The sequence below is a fragment of the Tursiops truncatus genome, chromosome X (genome assembly GCF_011762595.2).
Source record: "Tursiops truncatus isolate mTurTru1 chromosome X, mTurTru1.mat.Y, whole genome shotgun sequence".
Taxonomy (NCBI): domain Eukaryota; kingdom Metazoa; phylum Chordata; class Mammalia; order Artiodactyla; family Delphinidae; genus Tursiops; species Tursiops truncatus.
This window is the reverse complement of record NC_047055.1, coordinates 76,622,610-76,640,969: the sequence shown is the minus strand read 5'-3', so window position 1 is coordinate 76,640,969 and position 18,360 is coordinate 76,622,610.

Sequence of the window (18,360 nt, the reverse complement as noted above, 5' to 3'; positions counted from 1 at the left end):
CACAGCCTTTTTGAGGAAGGTGGCTCAGTTGGGATGGGGATGGAGAGGCAAAGCCTGGTGGAAGATGAGTCTGGGAGTGGGCTGTGGCCCATGGTGAAGGCTCTGCACGTGTAGGTATAAGATGGTGTGAGCCATGCATCGGTGTCCATGTGTGCACATTGCTGTAGACATGAGTGTGCATCTCAGCTTGTGGGCATGTACAATGATGACCACTTTGGCGATGGACTTTCGTATCTGAATGTGTATCTGAAGGCTCTTCCTTTGCTGATGTGTGAGTGTGTGTGTTTGGTTTCCTCAACCACACTCCCAGCACCCCGGGGACAGGACTGCGGATGCCACTTCTATAAATTACTTGCCCACCAAACGCCAAGGACTCGTAGTTTCCAACAGAGCATCACTAGATCTAAATCTTCATCAAATATGCCAGATTCCTGATGGGTAGGAACTTCCAGACCTGGATTCATACTCCCTTCTTAGACAGGGCCCTTCACTCTGCCCTGACTAACAATAGCCGGGGCCAGGCAAGCCTGGGAGGCTGGCAGTGATGGGGTCTTAAACCCGCCTCTCCACTGCCACCCTGGCTAAGCTCCCTTCATGTCTCACCAAGGTTGCTCCTCACTGCTCTCCAGCTTGACCCTGCCAAAGTCTAGTATCCATATAACAGTTTGGGGTGGGGGGAGGGTCCATTAAAACTAAGATCCTGTCATTCCTCTGTTGCAAGCCCTGCAGTGGCTCCCACCTCACTCAGAATAGAAGCCACCATTCCTTCCAAGGCCCTTACCACAACACTACAAGATGTGCCCTCCCCGCCCGCCATCACTTCTCTGACCTCTTCTCCTAACCCTCTTGCTCACTGCCCTCCAGCCACACACTTGTCCTCCAGCAACCAGGCCTTCTCCTGCCTCAGGGCCTTTGCACCTGCTGCTCCTTCTGCCCGGAGGACTCTTCCCTCAGATATAAACAAGGCTCACTGCCTCTCCTTCGTTTTTTGCTCATATGCCTCATGTCACCCTCTCAATGAGGCCCGCCAGGACCACTCTATCTAAAATTGCAGATCACCACCTACCCCATCCTGGCGCTCCCTATTCTCTGTAATCTGGTCCTTTTCCTCTCCACAGCACTTATCACATTCAAACACACTGCATGATTTACTCATTTATTATGTTTAGTATTTGTCTGTCTCCCCTCACTAGAATGTAAGCTCCATGAGATCTTTGTCAGAGCTAATCACTGATGTCTCCCAGCTCCTAAAACATTTTCTGGCATCTAGTAAGCACACAATGAACACTTCTTGAAAGAATGCCTCCTGTGGGAGAAGCCCCAAGGGTCAAGTTCTTCCCAAAGCTTGCTCTGAGCTCCAGGAGTTCCAGTCTTCATTCCCAATACTACCCAACCCCTTCTCCTCCCACCGAGATGCCATTAGATTCCTTGAAGCCCCAAATGGGATTAGAGTGATGATACACACAAATGCACGTATGTGTGGGCGCGAGCACACACACATTGCCCAGGTATGGCCACTGAAGTCAGGTTCTTTGCTTCCATTGCTGGCCGACAGAACTCCAGAGAGCCCCCAGGTCCTGCCCTTCCCCTCCCAAGTTTCTCTCAGCTGCTGCTCTTGTTTCCCCAACGACTCCCTTTTCCTCTCCAGGCCCCCTAGCCTCTGTCTGTCTGCCCTCTAGGTCTTCCTTGTTCCTCCTCTGACCCTCCCTCTGTGTCCCCAGGCCTTACCCCCTCCCCTTACTTGTCCCCATAGCCCCAGTGCCTCAGCCCTTGGTGTGCCTAGATCTTGGTCCTTCCCCTCATCCCCCGCCCCAGCCTGTGTGCCTCTGCTCTCAGGGTTGTCCTTTCAGCAACCCCCGTTATCCCTGCCCTTCTCTGCTTGGTGCCCCCAAATCCAGCCCTCTCCCTGCAATGCTCTCCCTCCCCGCTTACTGGCAAACACCCAGGCTTTGGCTCTCATAGCCTCTATGTGTTTCTGCCTGGCCTTTGTGCCACCTGCAGGCCCAGCGTCCCCAAGGGCTCTCCACACAGCCACTCACTAATTAGGTCAATTATGAGGTCAATTATCTAATCCTCTCCAATCCAGCTCTGCATTGCTCCACACACTCGCATCCTCAGGCATTTTCAGAGGCCCCAGGCAACAGATGCTCCAGCCCTTGCTACCTCTCATGTAGATGCCCTCCTCCTGGCCCCCTGGCTGAGCAGGTTCTGCTCATCACAGAAAATTTTGGAAGGGGCACTGAATGGTGGCTAGAAAGGCAGTGATTCCCAAGAGCAATGTGTAGGCAGCACCTCCCTAGGCAACACTGAGGTCACCATTCCAGGGATGTGACTTCATTTGGAGTCAATCCACAGTGCCTGGATTTGTGTGTGTGTATGTGTGGTTGGGGACTGGAGAATGGATCCTGCCTGGAGACAAGGGGAGGGACAAAAAGACCTCTAGGACAAGGCTCCTTAATCTTTTCCTGAAGTCACATGACTATTGAGCATCTTGATAGAAGAACTGGACTGGAGAAAGACACATCCACACCCGTTTGCAATTCATTTCAAAGAATTGGTCCCCAGACCCCTGGAAACTGTCCAGAGATCCTGGCCATAAACTTGGATCCAGAAACTCTGATCCAATGGCTCTTCCCAGAATAGTGCCACTCTCTCTCAGGAAAGATCACCCCTTCAGGATGAGGTCAAGAAATCCTCAACCTTCCCTGCCTCTTCCCAGAGCCTCAGTTTTTACTTCAGGAGCGCCTTGCCTGCCCACCCAGTTACCTGACAGCCAGTGCCACGAAAGCCCAGTATCACTGTAGCCTCTGGGGCAGCAAGAACTGCCCCAAGCCCTGGTGTCCATGGCAGATCTCTGCTGGAGCACTCCACCTTGCAGTCAAGGCCACAGCTCACTGGCAGTCTGACTGACCCAGTAAGAGAACCAAGGAGAAGCAGACCAGAGGAGGGGCAGGCAGAAGTGAGGAAATGAAAAAGGGAAATAGGGAGTCTAGGGAGGGAAGGAGATGGAGGCCAGAGAAAGACACTAAAGAGAATGAAAGCAAAGAAAACACTCAGAGAGAACAGTGTTTACATTGCCAGGGAAAACCCAAGAACTTCACCAAGTCTGATTTCCTCCACTGTACAGATGGGTAGATTCAGGCCCCAGAGAGAGAAAGGGACTTGCCCAAGACCCCACAGCCTGTCCCTGGCAGGGTTCCAAACACCCAAGGGGTGGACAGGCATAGGGCTGACAGCCTCCAAATCTCTGTCTCACTGGCCACATAGATATTCATTACAATAATCAGTATAATAGGGATATTTTAAAAATAACTTGAATATCCAACAATAGGGGATTGAGTATACAAATTCTAGTTTACCTATAGTGTTGAATGCTTTGTAACAAAAAGCACTTATAGATTAAATTTAGTATCAGAAAATGTTTACAGTACACTTTAAAGACCAGTTTATAAAACCAAACCATTAAATACATGCAGGGGGAAAAAAAAGGACCAGAAACAGGAAATACACCAAAATGTTAACACTTGTTATCTCTGACAAGGATATTGGAAATTATTGCTGTCTTCTTTTGGCTTGTCTACATTTGCCATGTTTTCTTTAATAAGCATGTATTACTTTTGCAATGAGAAAAAGCAGTAAAATGTTACATGTAAAGTACTTTTTAGAACCTTCATCTCCAGCTCAGACTTCTCTCCTGACCTCCAGGCTCCAAAACCCACTGTTGGTTGTCCCACCAGCTAGAGTCAGAACATGGGGCCGCAGGCTCCTCTCCCTCCTATGGCTTATCAACATTAGCTGTCCCTTTAGCTGTCCCCACCCTAAGCCCTTCCCAGCTTCCCCACAGCCACACCCAGGCGGGGCTACTGCAGCCTCTGCAATCACGTCTCTCCCACCTGCAAAGTGCCCATAGGAAAGGACCTATGGGCCTGCAGCTTCTTTGCAAACCTCATTTCCAAGGTTCCTGTCCCCAAAAGAGGAGGAACACACACACACACACACACACACACACACACACACACACACACACACTTCCCACCTTTGCTCCTACTTGGCAAAAGCCCTACCAAGACTCTCCCTGTGCCACCCTCCCTACACACATGCCCTTTATTCAACTCCCAATCCATTTCTTCTGTCTGTCCTCATTTGGGCACTGGGTTCATCTTCCCTGGCCAGCCAGAGGCTGATTCTTGTGGTTCAGCAGTAGACTCTACTAGAGCCCAGCCTCCTGATGGAGGCAATTCCAAAGCGCAGCAAGGTGAGTCACAAAGTAGGGGCTGGGTGTGGGGCAAAGAGGACCGTGGGACTGTCTCATGGGACTGTAGAGCTCAGAATACATATGCACACGCAGCCCTGCACAGTCTGCACTCTCCCTCGTAGTAGCCGGCCCGTGCCTCCCCCAGTGCAGGGAGCTCTCATACTCGGCAGTAAGTCCACCAACATGCACCTCCCACAGCCTCTACCCACACGCACACCCCCAACACAGAATGTGCACATTTTCTCCATTCAAAGAAGCCTCTCCCCAGCCCTATCTTTCAGGGGTTAAAGACTTGGGGTGCACACCTGGAAACAAGCACACAACCTCACACCCTAGGATCTGCCCACCCTACAGTGGATGGACCCCGCTGCATACCAGGTGAGAACCGTTCAGTGTGGTAGTAAGAGCTGGGATGCGGGGCCACACCAGCTACCTGTACTCTTACTAGTGTGTGGCCTGGCGGCAGGTTACATCACCTCGCTGAGCCTACTCAACTGTAGAATCGGAATAATAGTAATGCCTACCTCAGAAAGCTGTTGTGCAGAGGAAATAAGTATGTATAAATACGTAAAGTGCTCAGAACAGTACCTGTCATGGAGCGTTATATAAGTGTTTGTTGTTATTATTATTACCTGTCATAAAAATATATACCTATATCCACACAATTCAGAACCTTTTTGTGAGAATGAGAGAGATGTGTGCATGTGTGCATGTGTGTGTGTGTGTGTGTGTGTGTGTGTGTGCTCTCACACATGTGCACATGTGACCTTATGAATAAGTGATTACCGAAGTGGTATGATTTAGAAGGGACTACCCACACCTCCACCCTTAATCAACACCATTGCCCGAAATTCCACCAATATAGTATATATCGTCTGAGTCTTGAAGGCCAGTTCTTTTCAACAATCTCCTATTAAAATGCACATACACCTTGGGGGGTGTTAAGCCTTATCAACTAACACCTTAGTTGTCATCTAACACCTTAGTTATCAGCTAACACCTTAGATATCAGTTAACACCTTAGTTGGCAGCTAACACCTTAGTTGACAGCTAACACCTTAGTTGACAGCCAGCTGAGAGTAAGACCCTGCAGGACTGGATTTTGGAAGAAGGAGGACAGGGATAATAGAAATAGAGGGGCTTGGAGAGGGTGGAGAGGAGGGCACCAGGGCCAAACCCCACCAAACTACCAATCTTGTCCTGCCCTGCAGCGTATGGAAGGGATGGAGTCCTTCCTTCCAGCCGATGTCACCAGGTGTGTGTGGGGGGGTGTGAGGCAGAAGGATAGGGAGATCATATGCCAGACATTCCCCACAGCAGCTGGTGAGTGTTGGCACAGCCAGCCCGAGACTTCCTGGGAAGGTGGGTGGAGGTGGGGAGCTGGAAACTTTGCATCCTACTGCCTCTCCTGCAATTCCCGCCCCTTCTCTACACACCAATCTCCCTCCAGGGGCTAATTGAAGGGAGTTGAAAGGAGGGAATACAGGTAGATGGTCTCGGTGACCTCCCCACCCCGAATTCCCACCACCCAGGACTGCCACTCTGGAAGCCCAGGGCTAGTCGCTGATTGGGCCCTAAGGGGCCACTTCCCTCCCATTGACCTTAGAGGTCAGCACTGCCAGCTTCTGCTCAGAGCCTCTGGCATTTATCATTCCATCCAAAGCCATTCCTGTTTCCTGCCTGGACCACTCCCGTGTGTAATGAAAGCCATAAGCTCATTAAGTTGGGGTGAGGAAGGACTTCCTTTGATTTGTCCTCAATTTACCTCCCTCAGACTTCAAAGAGGCCTCCCACGTGCACAGGGCTGAAGCTTCAATGGGCCAAGTAGAGGACCCTGTGTTCGCAGTGCTCACAGTTGGAATGGTTAAACTCCATTCATTTCTACAAACTTTGGAGACCCAGGATTCTTGGAATGTCAATGCTAGAAAGATGATCAGAGATCATCTAATCCCCTCTCCCCTCCCCCCAGCTCCCACACATTATTCAGATAAGGAGACTGAAGCCCAAAGAGGTTATTAGTCCCTTATTTAGGTCCACACTGGTAGGGTGGACAAAGCTCTTTCACGTGCATTCCCACATGGCATCCTTGGAACAATCCTGTAAGTAAGGGATGATTCACATGCCCAACTCAGAGAAGAGGAGATTGAGAGTCAGAACTGCCTAAGAACTTACCCAGGATCTCAGAGCAAAGATGTGGCAGATGTGGCCTCCAACCCAAGCCTTGTCTCAAAGGCACTTTCTCACACAAGGGAGGGTTAACAGCATGGGCTTTGGAGCCATACAAATGTGGGATTGAGTTCCAGTTACACCACCTCCAAGGGTGAGGACTTGGACTTTCCCAAAGCCTCAGTTTCCTCCTCTGAAAACCGGGGGTTACAGCTACCACTCTCATGGGGTTGTCGTCAGGATGAAGGGAGCTGATACATTGTAAAGTGCTTATTCATTCAGTCCACAAAGATTTAGTGAGCATCTACTATATGCCAGGCACTGCTCTAGGCCCCAGAGATATAGCAGTAAACAAAAAACAGACAAGCCCTGCTTTCATGGAACTTACTTACAGTCTCACACAGTAGAGAAGCGTGTGAAGAAGCAAGTGAACAAGATAACTTCTGGTAGTGATGAGTGTTGGAAAGGAAATAAAACAGGGCTATGGGATAGAGCACACCTGGAACGGAAGCAGGAGGTGACTTTAGACTGAGGCGATGTTTGAGCTGAATGAGGACTGAGTGCTGGGCAGTGTCGGAAGAGCAGGTTCAAAGGCCCAAGGTAAAATCTCAGATCTCCTCCACGTTTATATCTCGTGCCCTGACGGTTGTACTGAGCTCCAGACAAGTGCCTACCAGTCACCTCTGCTTAGATGTCTAATAGGATCTTAAAGTTGACACGGCCAGAACAGAGATCCTGAGTTCCCCCAAACCTTCCTTCCCACAGTGCACCCCAGCTCAGTAAATGGTATCATCACTCTTTGTCCAGATGCTTTAGCCCCAAACCTGGGAGTTACCCTTGAATCTTTTTTTCTCACCTCCTACATCCAATCCATCAGCAAGTCCAGCCACTCTACTCCCAAAATATATCCTAATCCATCCACTCCTCAGCACCTCCCCCTCCACCAACCCGTCTCAAACCACCATGCTCACTCACCCCAAGAGATCTCCCCTCACCCCCACAGTCTATTCTCAACGCAGAGACCAGAGTGTCTTTTAAAAATGCAGATCAGATCAAGTTACTCTCTTGCTTACCGCTGGCCTCTCAATCTGACTTAGAAGAAAACCCCGAGTCCCCCACCCCTAGCCTACAGGGCCCTGTCTGTTCTGGCCCTGCCTGTGTCTCCCACTCAACCCTTACTACTGCCTCCCTTGTCTGTTCACCTCCAACCCCACTGACCTCCTTCTTGCTGAGCCCTCCAACATGACAAAGCTCTTAGAATAATCACTCAGAAGATGTGAGGTGGTGGGTAAAAAGAAGGAGAAGCCTGAGAAGGTCTAGCAGAGAGAAAGGAGGACACAGAGGGCAGTTCTGAAGAAGCCCAGTAAGAAGGGGCCTGACAACTGTGTCCAAACTGGCAAGGGGGTGTTGTCCAAGCCCAAGTGGGGAGGAGATGACCTTTAGTCATCCAGACATCCTCGGCTTTTGCAGTGAGAAGGGAATGTAAGGCAAGCCAGACCAGAAGACAGTGAACGTGGATACTCAGCTGTGCAAGAGGAGGCAAGCAGGAGGGCGGGAGCTGGAGGAGCATGGAGGACAGGATTTTTTCAGGGGAAAACTGGAACATATTTGCAGGCTGAGGGCAGGGAGCCAGCAACAGAGAGAAAATTACTGGCGTGTGGTCCCCTGGGGAATGGGCTGGTTAGACTCAGGAGAAGGAGGGGAAGAGGGCAGTTGGGAAGGGGGAAGGGGGGAAAGGGGGCTCAAGCTCGTGGCCAACAGCCTCCTGTGTATCCCTTCGTTTCCTTGCCCTGCCAGGCTTTAACCACCAAGGGCAATGCCAGCCAGCAGTTCTCCAGCTCTGGCATTTACATTTAAGGGATGACAGGGGGCGGGGTGCCGGGCAATGAAGTGGGGTGCTAAAACCACCCCTTTGTTCTGCCCCGGGGCCTATGGGCAGAGTTGGCTCAGGTGACCAAGATAAGTGGAACCCATACCTGGTGTGGCCTTTCTCCCTGGCTCCTTTGTCAGATTTCCAAGTCCCAGACCAGTACCTTCACCAATCCCCACGCCTATCACCTTAACTCACACCCCTGCCTGAACGTGCAGGGGGAGCTAAGACTGGTCCTGAGACTAGGGACACTTTCGGGGATGACGCTACCAGCCCCAGCCCAATGGTCTCATGCTATTCTAGGCCCACAGGCTCTGTGCCAGGACTTTTGCATACATGAGCACCCACAGTTAATGCCCCCAAAGATCTTACGAGCAAGGTAGTTTTATTATGCTTGTTTTACAGTTGAGGGAACCGAGCCTAAAGAGATGCCATCAATTGCCTAAGGTTACCCACAGCCATTAACCAAGGGGAAAAGTCCCCCGGAATTGGGGACAACAGTCACTGAAGCAGGAAAGGCCCTCTGAGCTCACCTTAGGACAAAAAGTCCCAGGACAAACGGGAGAACGGAGGACCTGGCAGGGAGAGCGATTTGCGAAGGCCACGTGGTGAATGGAAGTCAGGCTCTGTGTCTCCCAGCTACCTGGCCTGTTGAGCTACCAGAGTGAACCGGCAGCACCAGGGCCAGCCACCAGCCCAACAGGGCCATGGAGGAGGCAGGATCTGTGAAACCATGGAGAAGGACACCCAAGAACGCACTAGGTTCAGTAGTCTTGGAGGCCAGGGACATATCTGCCTGTTTGGTGTCCTGATAAAATGCTTGGCGTGAGAGTCACGGCTCAGTGAATGTATGTGGGATGGATGGATGGAAGAATGGCTAGGTGGATACATGTCCGGAACAAACCCAGAGGAAGGCCCAGCCAGGATACTCCACACCGGTCCTGAATCCTCTCCCGGAGCCAAGACCTCACTCCCCACCCCACTATCTGGAGGCCGGAACCCAGGGATCCGACTCCGCCTGAGCTGGAGAGGCGTGGGGAGGAAGCTCTGACAAAAACTGGCCTGGGGTTTTGATTGAAAAGCCTGAAGAGTCACCATCAGTGCATCCCTCGGCCTCCTTTCCCACCATCATTCAAGGAACCCCTTCTGAAGCCCTCCTTGATCCTGCTGATGAAGCAGAAGCCCTTGCCCCTATACAAACACACACAGCCCACTGCCCTCCCGAGTTGGGCGCTAATAAAGCAACCCCCTTCTCAGTTCCCGGGGCACACAGGGAACAGCTTTGTGGCTGGGGCTGACACATCTGGTCTTCCTGTCTATCAGACCCCCAGGCCCGCTCAATTCTCTAGGGCCCACTCTCTTTCCCACTCTTCCCATCACCCTCTCACTCACCTTACCTGTTTCACCTGCCCTCCAGCATGTGCTCCAGGAGAGCACATTTCTGCTCAGAAGCAGAGAGCAGTAGGAACAAGTCCTCACACATGGGCACCAGCCCACAACCTTGCGCACACACACTCACAGGCACACACACTGCCCTGGTTATTCACACTCACGCCTATGTCACTACACACACATACTGGCATGTGTAGATAACCATGAACACATACAGGCTTGTACCAAAGATAGACACACATTTGAGTAGACCTAGGTATACACCTCTCCTGCCAGGGCCAGTCTGTGAGGTTTCTTTCCTGGGTGGACCCATCTGTGTTGAGGTGGAAGAGATAAGAAAACGTAGAGGCCGGGCAGGTATAATTGTGTATACCTGCGGGTATAATTGTGTCTCTTGTGGTTGGAAAAGGTTCTAGGGTCCAAAGAAAATGAGCCAGTGTTTGGACCTAACTCCCCCCAGCCCCCCATGCCCCAACCTCTGTGTTGGACTTATTCCCGAAACTCAGCTGCCTGCCCAGTGCCCAGCCTGGTGTTCTGGCCTGGCCCTGCCCCGCACGGTCCTCTGGGGTCCAACCATGTGCCCAGGGCTCAAGAGACTGGCCTTCTCATGCCCAGCCTGGGAGGCTGCTCAGTTGTGGAGGAAGACCCCTCCAGGCCAGAGGTCATCTTGCGCTCCCCTTCCTGAGAGAATGCAGCCCAGAGGCCTTCCCCAAAGAGAAAGCAGGAGGTTCCCTCAAGGAGGAAGCCATACTTCCCAGTATCAACAGGCCCAGCGTGGATCCTGCTAAGAGGAAGTGGAAAAGAGGCCATTGCAGCCAGCAGAGCTTCAGGTAAAGGGTCGGCTGCACTTCCTGACCCCTGCTCTACTGAGCCCCAACCAGGGATTCCCTAAGCCCCTCACTGCCCTCCCTGCCCGCCATACCATGTCTCTCCCATCCTGACTCTCCTCTCTCCACCATCCTTCTCCTGATCTTCTCATGAAAAATGGATGGAGCTTTTATTAAACTGTTTTCTCTTCAAAGGAGCTTTCAATTTTTAATGCTTTGCTGGGGTCGGGGAGACAGACTGGCCCAGACAGACCATGGGGAGGGGGCAGAAGAGGTCTGACCTGGAGTCGGGGTGGGAGGAGGGAGAAAGGGGGCTCTAGGCTTGCCTGAGGGTCAGGGAAGCGGGAAGCAGAAGAGATTAGTTTCTGGGGTGGAAATACTTTCCCAGGTGGGACACAACTCTGTCCTTTTCCCTCTCCTCCCCACCTTGGGCCGGGAGATCTTCAAGGGAAGTGGACCAGCTCATGTTGAACACCTACTGTATGACAGGGCAATGAAGTGGGCTGCTATAACCACCCCTTTGTTCCGCCCCGGGGCCTAGGGGCACATTTGATGTACAGATGCCCCATTGGCTCATGACACCAGCTCAGTCATGGGAGACAGTAAAACAGAGTGACAAAGAGCAAAGACTCCAGAGTCAGCCCGCCTGGCTTCAAATTCTGACATTGTTTGCTTGCTGTGTGATGCTTGGCCAATCACTTAATCTCTCTGGGCCTCAGTTTTCCCACATGTCAAATGGGGGAAGGAGTACCTGCCTTGCAGGGTTGCTACGGAGACGCAATGAGATCACATATGTCAAGTGCACATACCTATCTAACACTCAGTAAGCCCTAGATACGTACTTATGGTAATGGTATGATTACTTATGGTAATGGTATGATTATTAATGGTAATGGTACACATTACACATCTCACAGATGATGAGGCTGAGTCTCTAGGAGCTTAAGGGCTGACATTCAAAGTTTCATGGCCGCTAAACGGTTGAGCCGCACATCATACTGCCTCTCAAAGGGTAGAATTCTGCCTTCTTGAGCACTCCCCACAGCTGGCACATAGCTGGCAGTCAGAAAACCTGTGCTGAATAATCTCTCCCACCATCTTCGATTTTGCTGTCTTATCCCAACCTAGCCTTAATTTACTATGTGTCCCCTTAGACGAATCACTTTACTCTTCCGGTGATGGAGACCGAAGACCCCTACCTCCTTCCCTGGCTCTCTTGGCAGATATAGCCAGTGTGGAAAGGGGAGGGATGGGAGAAGCCCAGTTACTAGCTGGGAGAGTAAGCCCCCAGTAGGACCAGACAGCCCAGGACAGGGACCCACAATCCCAACCACAAAGTGCCTATCACAGTGTCAGATATGTAAGTTTGGTTCTGCATTTAGAGTATGTACTTTCATACTTTTTATTGCGGGATTTCAAAAGTAATGCGTGGTCATTGTAGGAAATTTGGAAACTTTGGAAAATTTTGGCAGACCTCTGAAAGAAGAAATCTACTTTGAATCCATAACAGCTATAGGGTTGATTTGACCTCAGCTGGTCCACACACAACTGTGAGAATTCAGAATTCTCTGAATTCTGATTCAGTATGGATATTGTGGTGAATGTGTGTAGACAAAGGCGACATAAGGCCCAGCTGAATTCAATTCAACCATGGACCCAGCGCGCTCTGGGCAACTCCAGGGAGAAGGAGATGAGGACCTTTGTTCCAACCCATCTGGTCTGGCTCCAAGTGAAATGACAAAAAGGCTGGTTTTAAATGATAAACTAGAGAGAAATTCATACTCCCAGTCACTGGCTTTCCACATATTGATCATTTTGACTTACTGGGAGATACTTTAACAGATTCTTTGACAACGTAAAGCGCTTTCAGTGTATTGTCCATGCTGAGGGGAGGAGTTTGGTTTTTAGTCGTGGGGTGTTATCTCTGGCTCATTTAAACTCCTATTCTTCCTGGCCAGCTGCATTGGGGACGTTATCTCATTTTGTTGCAAAGATCAGTGTGTGCAGGGCCACTGGAGCAACTACTCTGAGCCTGGAATCTATACTGCTGCCACCCAGGAGAGGGGCCCAAACCAGTTTTTGAGGGAGGGCCCGTGTTGGAAGCACCAAGTGGCTAGGACAACATAGACCAACACTGAGGTGGCAGTATGTGGGCTGCAATGAACCATATGCCCTGATTCCTTCCAAGGGCTTCAGATGCCTCCTTCACCTCACACCCCACCTGGTGTGCCGTGTGTGTGGACATTAGGTCCACTGGCATTTTCCTTGCCAATATTTTCAAGCACCATTACACAAACAAAGCTCAGCCTAAGCCTGTCCCTGTCCCAGAAACCACATAGCACTTCAATTCTGACAGCGAGCAGCATTCCCAGTGGGAGCAAACGATTACCACAGAACAGTCGAGAAGATAGTAAGCGAAAGCCGCTTACACTGAAAAGGGATGGACATTGAAATTGGTGAGAATATGGGCTGCAGAGAAAGTTGGCATTACTGGCAAAAACACTTATTTGAAAAACTTAAAGGCAGATCACTTGGAAAGCAGATTATATTGCATTTAAAGGTTATATATCCATCCTCAGTTGCACAAACTTAGGGAAGCCGGAAGCAGCAGATGGAAACTTCAGTTTCAACTTGTTGGCTTTTGGGGGCAATTTACTTAGAATCAGAGGTAAGATTTCAAAGTTCAGGGAAATACTTCTGAACCAACAGAGCAGGAAGACGAGTTGAAAATGAATTCCCAAATTATTCTCCCCAAAGATAAAAATGGAAGATTCCAGAAAACAGGCAAACATTCTCAAAGACTACAAAAAACTTCCCCACGGTGCCTGGAAATTACTATTACATGGAAAACCAGTGACTGGAAATATTTCTTTTCAACCAATTTATAATTTCAACTCATTTGCCATTGTCACCGCAAAGTTGTTTGACAAGTTTGTCTCTGACATGCTAGCAAATCCTCGAAGGTCTCCTGGTCTCAGGCCTGCAATGAGGAAGCAGACAGTACACTTCCGGGCTTCATACCCTGTGAGCCAACCACTCCCCCTCTCTGAGCCACAGCTTCCTTTTCTGTGAAATGGGGAGAAATGACCCATCCAGGCTCATTTCCAGGGCTATTACAGGGACCACACGAGATAGGGGAGTGTTAAGAAAGTGTGCTCAGGAATCAGTCTGCCTGGCTCTGCCACCTAGAAGCAATTTACTTAAACTTCCTGGGCCTGATTTTCCCCATCTACAGAATGGGGCCACACCTTCCTCAATGACATCTTGACATCTTACATGTAAAGTGCCTGGCATATAGTAAATGTTCAATAAATGTCTGTTATCACTATGGATGGAAAAGTCCGCTTTGGAGACTTGTGAGGCATTGTCACTTTTATATATGTCTCCCGACACAGTGCAGGAGTTGGGGGAAGGCAGGGACTTCTGCTGACCCAGATCCACCTCTAGGTATCTCCTAGAGAACAGCCGTTGGGTCCCTGGAGCGTCTTCTCCTTCCGTGGACACCTCTTTCCTTCCTTGCCAGGTGAACTCACCTGGGAAAGAAGGAACTTGTTCTACAGGTGCTGCAGACTGGAGCGAGAGGGGGTGGGGCGAGATGGGCAGGAAGCCAAGAACGGCCATCTCTCTATTCCCTCTTTCCTCTGAGAGGCTGCTGTGGGCAGGGGGAGCCCTAGACCAGCACAGGGGGTAGGGGTGGGAGGATCTAAGGTAGACGTTGGGCATGGGGATAAGACCGCCAGGCTTGGCATCTGTCAGGGACTGGCTGCTGTATGAACTAACCTCCCTGGATGTCAGTTTACTCATCTGGGAGGTGGGCGGGATCTCCATCGTTGAGAGGATCAGAGGAGGTTATGGGTGAGAAAGTCCTCTGCAGACTGTAAATTGCTGTGCCCTGAGCACATGCATACATGTACACGGAAGCCTGCATCCCAGCATGCTTTGGGCCCCTCCCGTCTGTCCTAATGCTCACACTTGAATGTGCATCAGAATCACCTGGAGGGCTTGTTAAAACACAGATTGCTGGGCCCCACCCTGAGTGATTCAGTAGAGCTGGGGTGGGGCCCAGGAATTTGCATTTCTGACAAGTTCCCAGGTGATGCTGAGGCTGCTGGTCCTGAGACCACAGTTGGAGATCCATGTGCAGAGGGTGTCACGTGCAAATGCTATCTGTGCATGTCCTTGCTGTGTGTGTTGCTCTAGGTCACAGTTCCCGTGAACCACAGGCACCCCCCTCCAGCTCTCACAGGGGCCTGCCAGGGAGAAATCACTTAGCTAGCTTGCCCTGTTCCCCAGGCAGCCCCTGTGCAGAGCACGAATGAGCAGTCAAGAGTTAGCCAGGAACCCCTCCCAACACACATTCAAACATATTCACACGTATAACCACAATGTACACACACTCATCTCACACCTGTATAACCTAATGGCTACATAAAAAAGACAGAACAAAACTGCCCAAATCAGCCAGCTCCCCCGCTTCCTAATGTGTGACCTTGGACAAATCATTTAACCTGGCTGTGCTTCAGTCTCATCAGTAAAGAGAGGGGTAATAAGAATGCCTCATAGGGTTGTTGAGAGACTCAATGAGATAACAAATGGAAATCTCTTGGAAGAATGTTAAATGTTAGCTATTTTTAGCAGTGGGCTCCAAGCCCCCAAAGGAAGCCTCAGTAGCAAAACAAAAAATCCAGGGCAGTCCATAACCATGAACAAACCCACTCGGGTCAAAGCAGCCTCCTGGCTCCACCACAACCCCCTTGGAAGCCAGGAGACCTAGACCCCAGGTGTTTCTAAGTCACTCCCTGTGTGCCCGTGAGTCAATCCCTTTGCCCTCTCTGGCCTCAGCATCCCCATCTGTCCCATAGGGGCTAAGCTGGATCATTTGTCAGGGCTTTCTTCCAGCTCTGCCACATGGTGGGTTCATGCCCAGTGGTGCATGGCAGAGGCAACAGCCGCAATGCCACAGGCCCAGCCCATGGCCCAGTTTCAGCCTTTCTGGAGCTGAGAGAAGCTGCTCGCCCTCCCCGGAGCAGGAGACTGTCAGCAACTCTCCCACAGCCATCTCTTCCACTGGCTTCTCAGGCGCAAAGAGCCTTAGGGCTGCCAGAGGCCTGGGAAGGGATGCCAGAGAAAAGATTCGTGATAACCCCTTTAACTCTGGGCCCTGCCTGTCAGACTACAAACACTGTTGTGCCCATCATCTCACCATGGCCGCAGGAGGCAAGGAGCACAGGAGAAAATGGAGGCTCCGAGAGGTGGTTTCCTGCCCAAGGTACCAGGATTTGAACCCAGGACTACTAAAGCCCAAGTCCACTGGCCTGGGCTATGAAAGGCTGTGGGAATCAGACACGGGAAGAATCCCCATATAACCTCTGCTTTCTGCCTTCACGTTTTTAGTGAAATGTCAACATTCTCAATAAGGTCTCAAGCCAGCCCCACCCTGACAATCCTGACCCTCCTAATTGTGCTCTATTTTCTCTTCTTCTGTAGCTCAAATCACCTTCTAACATAATATATAAATTCTTTATTTATTATGTCTAGTGTTTATTGTGTGGCTCCAAGGGCAGGGAGCTTTGTCTATGTTGCTTATTGAGATATCTCCAGTGCTTACAACAGTGTTCGGAACTTAATAGGTGCTCAATAAATATTGGCTGAGGGCTTCCCTGGTGGCGCAGCGGTTGAGAGTCCGCCTGCCGATGCAGGGGACACGGGTTCGTGCCCCGGTCCGGGAAGATCCTACATGCCGCGGAGCGGCTGGGCCGGTGAGCCATGGCCGCTGAGCCTGCGCGTCTGGAGCCTGTGCTCCGCAACGGGAGAAGCCACAGCAGTGAGAGGCCCGCGTACCGCAAAAAAAAAAAAAAAAAAAAATATTGGCTGAGAGAGCAGCACATTCTGAGTAGTGGCTCAGAATGGGGCAGTGGAAACTGAGTCTTAGCTGGTCTCCTGGCCTTGGCCCCCCACACTGCTCTGAAGATGTGGATGACTTTCCAAAACACCAAAGCTGATCAGGTCCCTCCCCTGCTTCCAACCTTTCCAGGACTCCTCATCAGTCCTGAGGTGAACTCCAAACACCTGGACCCTTCATGATTTGGCCTTCTGACCCCTCCAGCTTCATCTCTTAGGCCACCTGACATACCTCTGCCTTCCAACCCGAATAGATTATTTGTAGCTTCTCCAGAGTGCCCTGGTCTCACCTGCCTTTGTGCCTTTGCCCATGTGATTCCGTCTGCCCTCTGGCACCTCTACAGCCTAGCAAACTCTTAATCATCCTCTACCCCTAGCTCAACTCCTCATCTTGGAAGCATTTCTCAATGAGATGATGACTTAAATCATTTCCTGACTCTCACTGACCTCCTGCTTCCCACCCCTGGCTGCCTCTGTACTTCCCAAACACCCTGGAGAGGCCTGGGCTCCAGGATCTGTACCCGTGATTTCTAGTCTTCATGTATGTCTCGCTCAGTGAGTCAGGAGCCCCTTGATGGTTGGGGACCCATTGTGCCTTAGTTATCTCTGTGTCCCCAGTGCCCAGCCACAGAGTAGCTGCACGAAGGATGCGCGCATGAATGAAGAGGGGTCTGCAAAGGCATTAATGAACAGCCATGAGTATCTCAATTTTCAAAAGCCCTAAGGGAAAATGAACATTTCCTTATGGTAGGATTGCTCAGGCTAAGATATCAAGTTCTTTTTGCCTTGGGCTAGAATTATATCACCTCCATGAGGCAACCTTGGTTATCTTACGGAAAAACGAATCATACCTTTCATCTCACTCTCCGTCTGCCACCTATGTCTATCTTACCTGCCTATATCTATTTATCTAATCTGTCATATATATATATATATATATATCCCCTAGATACCTGCCTATCTATCAGAGAGAGGCACACAGTGGAGTGAGGGTATAGATCCGGACTCGGATGGTAGAGGTTCCTTCCCAGGTCTACCAAGGTGTATGACCTAGGGTGAGTAACTTAGCCTTTCTGAACCTCAGTTCTCTCATCTGTAAAAGAGAGATGATAATAATGGTCCCTTTCTTATAGGGTGATTGTGAGATTAAGTAAGCTAATTCTTGGTAAGCACTGGTAACAGAAAACATTCACTAAATGATGATGCCTCTTACAACCGTAATTTATATCACAAGTTATTCATCAAAGAATTTGGGACAGCTGAACAAATGCCATAAAATAGAAAATGATAAAATGTGTACTTGAGAGAAATCAAGATAAAGAAAAATGAGGCAGGAAAATAGTAAAGCCAGAAGTAAGATTAACACACACACAAAATGCCTTCTCTAAAGTTCTATAGTTACTAGAGTCTGCATTTGGCTCTCAGCTCCCCTGGTAGCCACATGAAAGAGGGAAACATCATCAGCTATAAGCTTCACAGCATCTGTAACATAAAAATGAACCAAGTGTTCCAGGGAAGCATGGCTTTTCCTGGTCAGAAAAGAAATCACATCTTTCCCTTGGCCCTTCACAAAGAGGACCCTGGGAGAAGCGACCACCCTGTGTCCTCAACAACATCCCTGAAGCCAACGAGGACCAGGCTGACTTTCTCACAATGCTCCCTCCAGCTACCTGTTATGAGGACGCAGGGCAACTCTCCAAGAATAAAAATAAACAATAATGGCCACAATTTACTATGTGCCAGGCATAGAATCCCCCCTAAATCAACTCAGGAGGTGAGCATTGTTATTATCCCCACTTTACAGATGAGGAAACTGAGCGTCAGGTGAAATCACTGGCCCAAGGACGCACAGGCGGGAAGTGGTAGGGCTAGACGCAAACCCAGGTCTGTCCGTTACCAGAACCAAATTCATGATCACTATACTCTCCTCCCTCCGGAAAGACCCCAGT